This window comes from Phoxinus phoxinus, assembly GCF_949152265.1.
Source record: "Phoxinus phoxinus genome assembly, chromosome: 13".
NCBI lineage: Eukaryota > Metazoa > Chordata > Actinopteri > Cypriniformes > Leuciscidae > Phoxinus > Phoxinus phoxinus.
The window spans coordinates 16,238,700-16,249,406 of record NC_136888.1 but is presented as its reverse complement, the minus strand read 5'-3'; the positions used below and the strand labels follow the sequence as shown (position 1 = coordinate 16,249,406).

The 10,707-nt window shown below is 39.8% G+C and overlaps 1 long non-coding RNA gene across 1 annotated transcript; it reads right to left on the bottom strand.

Annotated features, from left to right (window-relative positions):
- Nucleotides 1–4,262: 4,262 nt before the first annotated feature.
- LOC307008966 lies at nucleotides 4,263–7,470 on the bottom strand. The gene is made up of 3 exons (XR_013799932.1): nucleotides 7,272–7,470; nucleotides 7,049–7,139; nucleotides 4,263–4,431 (listed from the first exon to the last, which is right to left on the bottom strand). It is a non-coding gene; the product is annotated as an uncharacterized lncRNA (long non-coding RNA).
- Nucleotides 7,471–10,707: the final 3,237 nt, after the last annotated feature.

Here is a 10,707-nt window from a genome sequence, read left to right as displayed (position 1 = left end):
AGGGCTAAGCTTTAGCTTTCCGCCCAGTCTTCATGGCTTCCCGCTCAGAGCCGTGCGAACAGCCTAGTGGCCGGGTAGGACAAACAGTACGGCTTCAAGGTGGCACTGTGTAGTCTGAATCAGCGCTCTCCTCACGCCCCGCTGGTCCCCAGGGCATCCGCGCCAAGGCTGCTTTCATTTGCACCCACCACCACACAAAAAAAAAAAAAACGATGCAGGGATTTGAATAATTCTGCATCGTAGTCACACAACAAAGGTAGGGAGGCAAAAGGGAAAAAAAACTATGGAAGCTGAAATTTCGCAGGCTTCTCCTCTTTGCTATGCTAAGGCTTAGCGCACAAGCAGCGGGCAACATTTCAGGTGCAGCAGAGAAAGCTGATAAAAGCAAGCGTGGGATTACACTTCATGACCAAAGACATTCATCTCTCCTTTTTCTTCATTTCTCCTTCCCTTTTTTCCCTCCTTTTGTTCAAACGGCATCCTCGGCTTTTCCCTGTCAGCTCATCAGAGTAAAGCCACTCAAGCAGAATGCCTCAGCGCTGCTTGTATAATTAGCTGGACATCTCTTTCACCTTGCTGCACTGATAGTGGAGTGTGAGGCTTATGTCCCCTGAGGCATGTACAATCCCCTCCACCGCCACCCCCGTCAGGCCAACCAAAAGTCTTCCTCCACAAGTACTGTACTGTACTGTAGCCTACTGTCCATTAAGCCCGATGCACACTGTACAATTGGCCATGATTTTGGCCCCAGAGACTCATGTTGAACCAATAGATCATTTTGATGATTATGGCTTACAGCTTATAAAAACCCCAAATTCAAAATTAGAATATTGTGAAAAGGTTTTCATCTAAGCCATAATCATCAAAATGATAACAAATAAAGGCTTGAAATATCACACTTTGCATGTAATGAGTCTATATTAGTTTCACCTTTTAAGTTGAATTACTGAAATAAAGTTTTGCACGATATTATTAAATTTTTTTGGTATAGTGGTCTTTCAGCCCATCCACCTCACTCCCGAGAAACAATGACATATCTGAGATAGAATAAATGACTCAATTATGACAACGAAGCACGGCAGTACTGCGGTGTGGAGGCAGGAGCGGTGTGCGCGATCAGAGGCGTTAACTCAGCAGGGTGTTAATGCAAAATGGGCCAAACTACCCAGCAGGGGCAGCAGCTGAATGACAATCCTAACTCTGCTGACGGCCCCGATCAGCCCATGCTGTCCAGGCAGGAGGCTCCCCCTGCAACCACTGACACCACAGGAGTCACACACAGCCCCCTTACCGACAGGACAGGTACTCCGATCCCTCACACCACACATTCTCCCTCTAATGCCTCACTGAATAGTGTGAACTGTGAATCAAATTCTAGGACAATAGAATAACTTTCCCAATAATTGTCCTATCATCTGCTTTCTGAGTCATTAAAACCAAAGCGACACAAAAATAAATAAATGTTCCTTTTAGCAATGAGTCCTAAGTACCAGTGGCTGATAACCATTAATTTTTCATATACAAGTTAATTTAGATTACTTAATTTAGATAAATTTAGCACATCATTATATAATGTACAGTATGAAAAAATATTTATTTTACAACAATTACATTTAACACTGTTATTAAATTTAAAGTGAGCTTTAAATGGCATAAAATGTATTCTAAATGTAAAAATAGAAGTAATAAGCATGCACAATGAAATATCCAATATATACGTAATATCGACTGATACAGATAAAAGTTTTTAAAAAAAACTCTAATATCGGGTAATAAATCCCTATATTATAAAACGAAAAGTTTGGTGTCTGGAAAAGCATCATGCAAGTCATAAAAAAGAGATCAAGAGAGCACGTAAACAGATAAAACCACACTTTCTGATTGGCTGTGGTTTTGTTGTGTAGCATAGCATTTCCATTTTCAATGTGGAAGGCCAAATGTCTTGTAAAGACAGACAATAATATGAACAGGTACAGATGCTAGTGTGGTCTCTTGGTTAAGAAATGATTAATGAGACCAAATGAATGTGTGACTGGTGAAAGGATATTCAGAGGGAAATAATATCAGCTCTTTGCATCATGAATCTGATCTAAAGCGCTTTAATCGTGACACAGGATGCCGTCACTTCCATCTAGAATGAAGCACTTATTCACTTAAAACTGATTAATATTCAGAAAATGAGATTAAAAACAAGTTGAAGTATTCAGTGCCTCCTCAACAGCATGAGAGAGAAAAACATTTATAGAATAAGCATTTATCAAAAGCAAATGCAAATGTATACTAGTTCATTTAAATATGCTAAATATGAGTAGGTATGATATAAGAGGTTGCTAATTGTGGTGACACAGACTACTGTCCTATTCAAAACATATATACAACACAAGATGCACAGATTATGCAACATATTCCAGTGGATGATCAAGTAACTAACGAAAAAAATGCATGATAGCCTGTAGGGCTACACGATACGTCGAAAATTATAGAAATATCGCAAATTTACAATGTATCGCAATGACTTGTGATAATAACTGCATGATTTTAATACACCAAATTTTAATACACCTTTCAACCCGCAAACTAAAAAAAACAACCTGTGACAACAATGTAAAAGTAGCCCAATTCTGTGGGAAACCCATGGACTTGGCAACACTGCTGCTTGTGTCTGTGTGCTTAATGTTAATCAAAGAACAAAAGACAAAGAGATTTTTTTTCTTTCAATTTTGTATAACTGATTTTCTGACCAGTGAGATTATCCTACTGCTATTAACACCTTCACAATAGGCTTAAGAGATATAGCCAGTTTAGATGGAAAGGATCTCAAGTTGACTAACTGAGGAAGTTACTGTAGCTATACCCATTAATAGACACGGTACTTCCTAGAAAATTTTACCATGATTTACCATGATTCAAGATTTACCATGTCAACCTTTCTCGCTCATTGTGACAATCAACCTATGCCACTCTCACACCATACATGCCGGTCAGTGATGCGCGGGTTGATCCAAAATGAGCGGGTGCCTGCGGTCACCCGCGGTTACGAGTCATCCAAAAATATTTTTAATGATAGTCGGGTCGCGGTCGGTCGGGTCGTTTGAAATAAAGATGCCAATTAAACCATTGTAATTTATATAGTACTAGACACAATTTTCTATGAAATACATAGGCCTACGCTTTATTGTCTGAATAACTGGCGCGAAGATGACGCACGAGCTCAGTCTGCAGGCAGAGATGAAAGTGGGAAATCCTTATTTACCTTTTGAATGTTGAGCGCGTTATTAACTTTTGAATAAAAGCTGACGTGGGACAAAATGACCCGATTTCCCAACACGTTGAACTGAGCAAACCCTTTGTGTCATTTTAATAGGCTACTTTTAAACGCATATATAGCTCAGTAATGTCAGTTTTATGTATTTTCTGAGAGGGGGCGGGATTTTTGTTGGGAAAGTCGGGGGAGAGACGCACACTTCGATTAGACTGGATTAACACATGCAGCATCTTAATTGTTAAGAAAATGAAACGAAATAAATGAATAAATCAAGCCTTTATTACATAACACTATAGGCGATATCATACAGCAATCAGAAAAATGCTGCGCCCGCACCCCTAGTTCCTACGTCTATGGCCCAATGACGCTACTATGAGCATTTACTAGCTACTTTTAAAAAATGCGGATCAGGAAGCGGGTCGGGTACAATATTTTCTTTCTTTTTTTTGCGGTCCGAGTTGCGGGCGGGTTAGTTGAAAACGTCAGTCGGGTGCGGGTTGTTTATACATTGACCTTTTCTCTATTTACGAATATGACGAGACACGCGCACAGGCGTGTGACATATGTACACCATTTCCCGTGAAAACCATCCAGCCCGGTCTAAAATATAAACACTTATAATAGGCTTACCATAGCGAATACAGGGTGATACAAAACATGTTTTTGAAGAAGGATTGATGTATTGTTTGACAAATTATTTAAATTGTTAATTTAAAAAAAAGTTACATAGTTTACCTTTACATACTAAGTATTAGATGACGGCAAAGGTAATCTAAATGAAAAAATAGTAAGCAACTCATAATGTTACTAAAATCTATACTCGACATTTAAAAATAGGGGCAAGCCTTTTGATCTGTCCAGACTTCCTGTTTATGTCCAGGCAGAAACCCATATTTTATGAGATCTATAACATCTGAGATTTGTTCTTGACATTTTTTAGGATAAGTAAAAAAAAAAAAAGTTGTTTGAATGAAATGGTGCTACCACTCAACAGTGTCTGAAGATACAGCTCTCTTCGCTCTATCTCTTTCTTCAGTTTTTCCCCTTTCAGGGAGCTCTTTTTCCTCTGGAGGCAATCACTCACAACCCCTCCTCTGTGTGGTTCTCCACTCGAGACTTGAGCAGCTTTTCAACTTCATCTTGTCAATACGGGATAAGGAGTCCGCCTGAAAGTTCATTAATTCCTGAGTAACCTATGCTTCAGTTTTGCTAATACCCAGTTCTATTGATGTTTTCTTTCCCATGGAGTGGGCCAGGTTAACCCCTACACCCCACCCCAGGTCCCTGCCAGAAACAGCACATTGTCAAGCCCCGCATCACGCCACAGAGATGTACGAGGGGCACAAATGGGGCATCATTATGGTACGACCCAGTGCAAGGGAATGCTGGGATGGTTGCGTACCCAGACCCACCTGCCCTGGGAGACTCTACGCTCAGCCCTCGCCTTACACAGCTTGGGGCCTGGGCAGGATGTATAGGCCCTGACCCCTGAGGTCATGTTCCGTGTGCAAATTCAAAAGCTTGACATCTGTTGCCTGGCTTTTTGATCACGCAGAGAAAGAAAAGCTCAGACCGCTTGTCAACTAAACACTTGTCCTACGTGAAATAATATCCCTGCAAGCCACCTAGGCCATAATTAAGGGGTTTTGTTGTTTATTTTCTTTTGTTTTGTTTTTGTTTAGACCAATGAAAAGAGAATTGAAAGTAGGATGGGTAGCTGGGAAAGGGGTCTGCTCTTTGTTTTACAGGACAATGGTGTCCATAGAGCCTATGCAGGGAGGACTTCTGTCACGCTGGCCTTGCCCTTATTCATACTGTATCATATTTGATATGTGACTTTCTAAGGCCTCTAAATTATTAACATGATCAAACACAATGTAATACATGCCTTATGATCTATGGTTGTTAGTTCATACTTTTTTTTGCAAGTAAGGTGCCTTTTAGTATAATTTGAAAAATGTCCACCTTCAGGTGATACATTTCACTTTGACATCTTTAATAATTTTTTTAAGTAACGCAAGAGTAATATTTATATTATTGGTTATATTTCAAAGTGAGCATTTAGTAGACTGAAGCAACTTAGGTTTACTTGACTATCCATACATATTTGTTTTAGAAAAAAAATATGTTAAAATGGAAGTATCATATATGATACATCAGGCTTTTGAGGATTCTATAAATCATCATTGTATTGTATTATACATTTTGTGCCCCATGAGTAAAACTACAGAGCTTTAATCCTAAAACTAAACATTTTAATATCATCTTGCTAAGATATTTTATTGGGAGATATAGAGTGATCACATATATTTTATGTAAATAGTCTGCTATTGTTATAAAAAAACAAGCTATCAGAATTTCATCCTAGTTTTGGCCATATAAATAACAACTCTACCAAACAGATTATTTTTGTGCAATTTGGTCCTCTGAATAAAAATTAGTTTTTGTTTTTTCTTCTCAAGTGTGAGCTCCATAATCATCTATATCATAATATATGGGACATAAAAGCCTGGAGTATTAAATATTATACAGAACAACACTTTTTTAATTTTAAAAATATATATTGTTTAAGTTTCAATCAATTGTTCCATTTGAATGAGATGTTTCTAACTATTTTACGGGGTTAAGCATTTTCCTCAGGCCCTTGTTTGCATTTTCACAGGGGATAATACTTTCAAATCCACAATATTTTATAAGACATCAAACTGCTTCAAACATTAAAATAATTTGAATGCTTTTTACATCAAATACAGCATATTCAGATGCTAAACAAATGAGTCGCTTTGAATACCACAATTTAATTTAAAATCCACCCGAATGTGGGAGAGACAATATGTATGAAAATTAGTTTTGGATCCTAGCTCCCTCTCTTTAAAAAAAAAAAAAAAACTGTCCTGTTCGGTGAGGAACTTTCCCAAACTGATGAGAGGCTTATTGTGTTTTGGGTGGGATAGACCTGCATTGTGGCTTTTGAAGGTCCCTGTTTTTTGATGCGGAGATGTTTAATAGTTTCCTGGCACAGTTGGCATGGTTACCAGTGGAGAAAAGCAGCGACTTAAACCTTGTGACTGAATCTCCGTGAACCTGCGATAATCTCCGGCCAATCTCCGTATTAACACCCAACTTCTACTCGATCTGCCTTCATGCCCCCATCCAGCCTCCCTGCACACGCTCGCTTGCAGGCGCCTCACAAAGGCTTTTGTATCGGGATAAATGGTGTAAAAACGGGCGCCCTTGGAATCATTTCCCATCAAAGCCCTTTTATTGCCAGACATGTGGCATTTGTCTTTTTAATTTAAAAAAGAAAATATCATGCAGTCTGTGTTGACTGCCGAGGACGTGCCGTGATTGTTCGGCACGATGCGAATGATGAAAATATAGATGAGGGGTTTAGCGTTCTTCCGTGGCGAGCTTACTGGCCCAGAAACTGTACGTAGGGTGAGTATGCCAGCCAAAGCCTTTAACAACCCCTGCCATGATTAAAACACTATATTAAAATGACATGGGTGGTGGAAACGCATTCTTGCCCTCAGCTTCTGAACCAAAGTCTGCGTTATTTATTACCGTGGCCTATATTGACCGGGTTACATTTGCCATTTTCATTTCTGTATACATACACGATGATTGCTTCCGCCTGACCGACAGTTTAAATGATCTCACTTTCAAAGTGCAGCAGCTTGTGTGTTTGGGCATATTCACAGTCACATTTATTGAGAATGTGCATGATTTATACCGTCTTTAAATAAATCTGGTCATATTCAAAGTTTGTAACTGGGCACTTACATAGGCTACTGATGATGCTGGCTGTCGTATGGATCTTAAATGGCGGGAGCGCGGCAAGTCGAAACCTGTAGGTCTCCATCAGCGGTGTCAACTGTCAAAAAGAGATAAACATTTCCCATGTGGTTTAATATAGTGTGTTACAGCATATGCTACAGTGTATGGAATGTGCTGTCAACAACGGTGGGCCGACAACTATTTCAGACAAGTAACTTCCCATATTTACCGGAAGTGAATAGCTTGTATGTCAACAACACTGCTGCTGAATCCAATGCGCGGCGAGCGAAGTTCGATTCTTGAACGAATGGCTGGGTCCGAATTAAATCCCATACTCTCTTGAGTTGGTAGGCCTACTTATTTTAAATAATTACTTCCCGACCGATAAAAAAAAATGATTTAGTAGCCTATATGTGTGTGTTGATGTACATTCACCGTGTTGTCATTATCATGTGACCGTACGTCAGTTGCGTAACTTGCGTTGCTTGCTTCTCTGCCATTGACAAATCCTCTCATGATGATGATTGTTGTTATTTTTTTCCCCTTTTTTTTCTTTTCTTTTTTTCCAAGTATTTAATAAAAAAAATATTCCGTGCCCTTGTGGGAGAATAGCTACTTTTTGCCTACTCTTTACTGTGAAATTGTGAATCAAAGCGGACATACTTATTTTGTCTCAATACTATTTTTCGCCTATACTATAGTAGGGATGTGTGATTTCGGATGCAGCCAATGACTTATGAGATGCTTATCAACTGAACAAACAGTCATTCTCGAGCCATTAATCCATTAATAGTAACTAACACATGAGTTGGACATAGACAACCCAGTAAACAATTACCGTCTTTCAACGTTGAAATATGGTTGAAAATATGTCGGTCCGCCTTGGACTGGTTTACGACGTGATTTCAACTAAGTAGTTTTGGCCGGACTGTTTGACTACGTGTTTTCAACTGATCATCTAAAATGTTTTCAACTGATAATCTAAGACAGCTAGGATAAGTCTGTTATACATGCTAAAACAACAGAGAAAACAAACTACCAAACCATGTTCATTATTATCTCAAATAAATTTAAAGAGTTTTACATATTCCGTCAAAGTTATAAAAAAAATTTAAACGTTGAAAAGTCGGACAAATTTGACGTCTTTTCAATTTTCATTTTCAACCTTCAGTGGACCGTAATTAGACCGTAAAAATTACGTCTATTCAACGTCTAATAGACGACTTTTTGCTGGCTGGGAAAGTAATATTTTGCCGTTCATCCAGTGAGTCAAATGAATTAAGTTGCTCAGACTAGTTCATAACTTTTGATACGCTATACTATAGCGTTCGTGCTGTATATTTGAATCACTAAATAAATGTAGCCTATACTGGCTGCATCCGAAAACGCAAAGGCTACTTCCCTAGCCTACTATATAGAGGGGGGAAAACAGTGGGCCTATACACGGGTTTCTGTGCAACGTCATCACGTAGATGCGCGCGCATCTAAGAGGCAGAAAGCAACAGTCTTTACGGCTATATCTAGCAGAAGCAGAGATGACGCGGAGCTGTTGTGCTGTAAACTAACCTAAATGCATAGGGTATGTCATGTTTTGATTCGCAAACTTAGTTGGACAATTTCATACTAGTCAACTAACTAACTTTTTACATAATGTTATATTAATATGCAAATGAAACACAAGCAAACAGATTCAACTCTGAAATTGCAGTTTATTATTGAGTCAACAAGATTTTACAAACAATGCGAAATCTACGTTAATTACAATGTTCTTTTACAGAACTCGGCATAACATATAGCGGTCTTGCCTCTTGGATGCGCGCGCATCCGGTATTGTTTGTATACAAGAAACCTATGTATGTGACAAGAAGTATGTCTGAATTCACAGTAGGCTACTCATAAAAGAGTAGGCAAAACACAGAACGTTGGCACAACGTACCCGACCTTCTAACAACGTTTTAACAACATGGCCAAAAGGTTGCTTGCTTTAACTACAGTACGTTGTGTGGTGAAGGTTGTTACAGCGTTTTCACAATGTTGACATTAAACCACCGTTCAGGGTCATTGCTTAAGGTTGTGCCAAGGGTGTCTGGACAACCACTGGACTACATGTACTCGTCACTGCCGTGAAGCGCGAAAATCAGCCTTTTAAATTCACCTGTTGGGCTCATTGTGTTCTCATTCATCAGATATGTGAGTATTGCGCAGCTATCAAACACAACCTACAACTTTAATTTAATGTGACTAATGTAGCCTCGCTCGCACTGTTTTAGTTTTTCATTTGATTTGTCTGTTATTTAGTCTCATTTGTTTCTTTACTCCTCTGGATTTATGGATGTTACCCTGGTTACCGTCCTTTATCGACTGGCTTTCGACTACTGTCTGCCATACAGAACCCGGTTTTGTTAATTAAATGTTCTGATCTGCATTTGATTTTTATGTTTTATTTATTCTTATTTATTTTATTTATTTGTGTTCGGTTTAGTTATTTTCTTTTTTCACAAATGTATGACTTTTGGAAGTGCAATTTGATTACCATATGCAGTTTTAACAAAGTTGAATTAACAAAACCTTCTGTCATTTTTACTCTTCAAAGTGTACACTTGCAGGTGTTGATTATAATTAGGCTAATTTACTGATAGCCCCATTAAATATTAATAGGACCTAAGGATAAACAATATTTAAAAAGTACATAATTATCTAAAATGCTAAATGGGGATATCTAATAGGCATATCTATCAGCATATACAAAAATTGTCAGAACGTTGTCTCTCAGTTGCTGAATGTTGCGTAACAACGTTGCTACAGCCCTGACAAGTCTTACGGTACTGATCCACTTGTCCGACACGATTGTCGCGTGGTGTCGCGACGCCTCCCCACATTTGTACGTTGATGGGCGTTCCTCTAGTTTACCGCTATGGGCGTGGTTTTGAGCCAGCGGCCAGTCTAGAACAAAGGACCTGCGAGAGACTTCCCCCCGTCTCCATGTGCTTGCTTCTATTGGATAGCCGCGTCGCGTTCAACGGAATTAATTTGCATAAAGATGGACATCGGCCGGCTTTTTGACGCGCAGCATTTTTTCAAATGAAGCGCCGCTTTCCCGAAATGCTTTGCGGGCGCGTCAAAGTCGCTTGACGTCACCCATAGGAATAAAGTGGAGTGCGGCGCAACAGAAGTATCGCACGGACAAAATGGATCACCGGCGTTACAATTCTACGTTGTTACAATGTTGCGAGCACGTAGACAGCAACGTTGCCATAGCAGAAATGCAACGTGCCAGAGACGTTGCCACAACGTAAATGTGTTTGCTGGGAAAGTACCTGGATGACATACTTCTTCCAGCGAGATTCTAAGGTGTGCATACGATGGACACTTTACTATTGCACTTGCTGCACTGCCCTATGAGGCCACGCCTACCGGTTACAGAGGCCAGTATCAAAATAATTGATACAAATTGGTTACTAGTTGACTCGAAACTGAAAAGACGCCGTTTTACCGTAAATCTCAGTGACGAGTCTGCCCGGGCTCTTCCTCCTGGCCACCGGCCGGGTCTCACTCCTCTGCTGCAGCGGCTGCTCCGGCCGCCTCTGGTTCCTCCATCGTCCGTGGCTGTTCCTCGCTGTGTTGCGGCTCGTGCGGGTGGCCACGAGCGTCGGATTCGCGTGCCG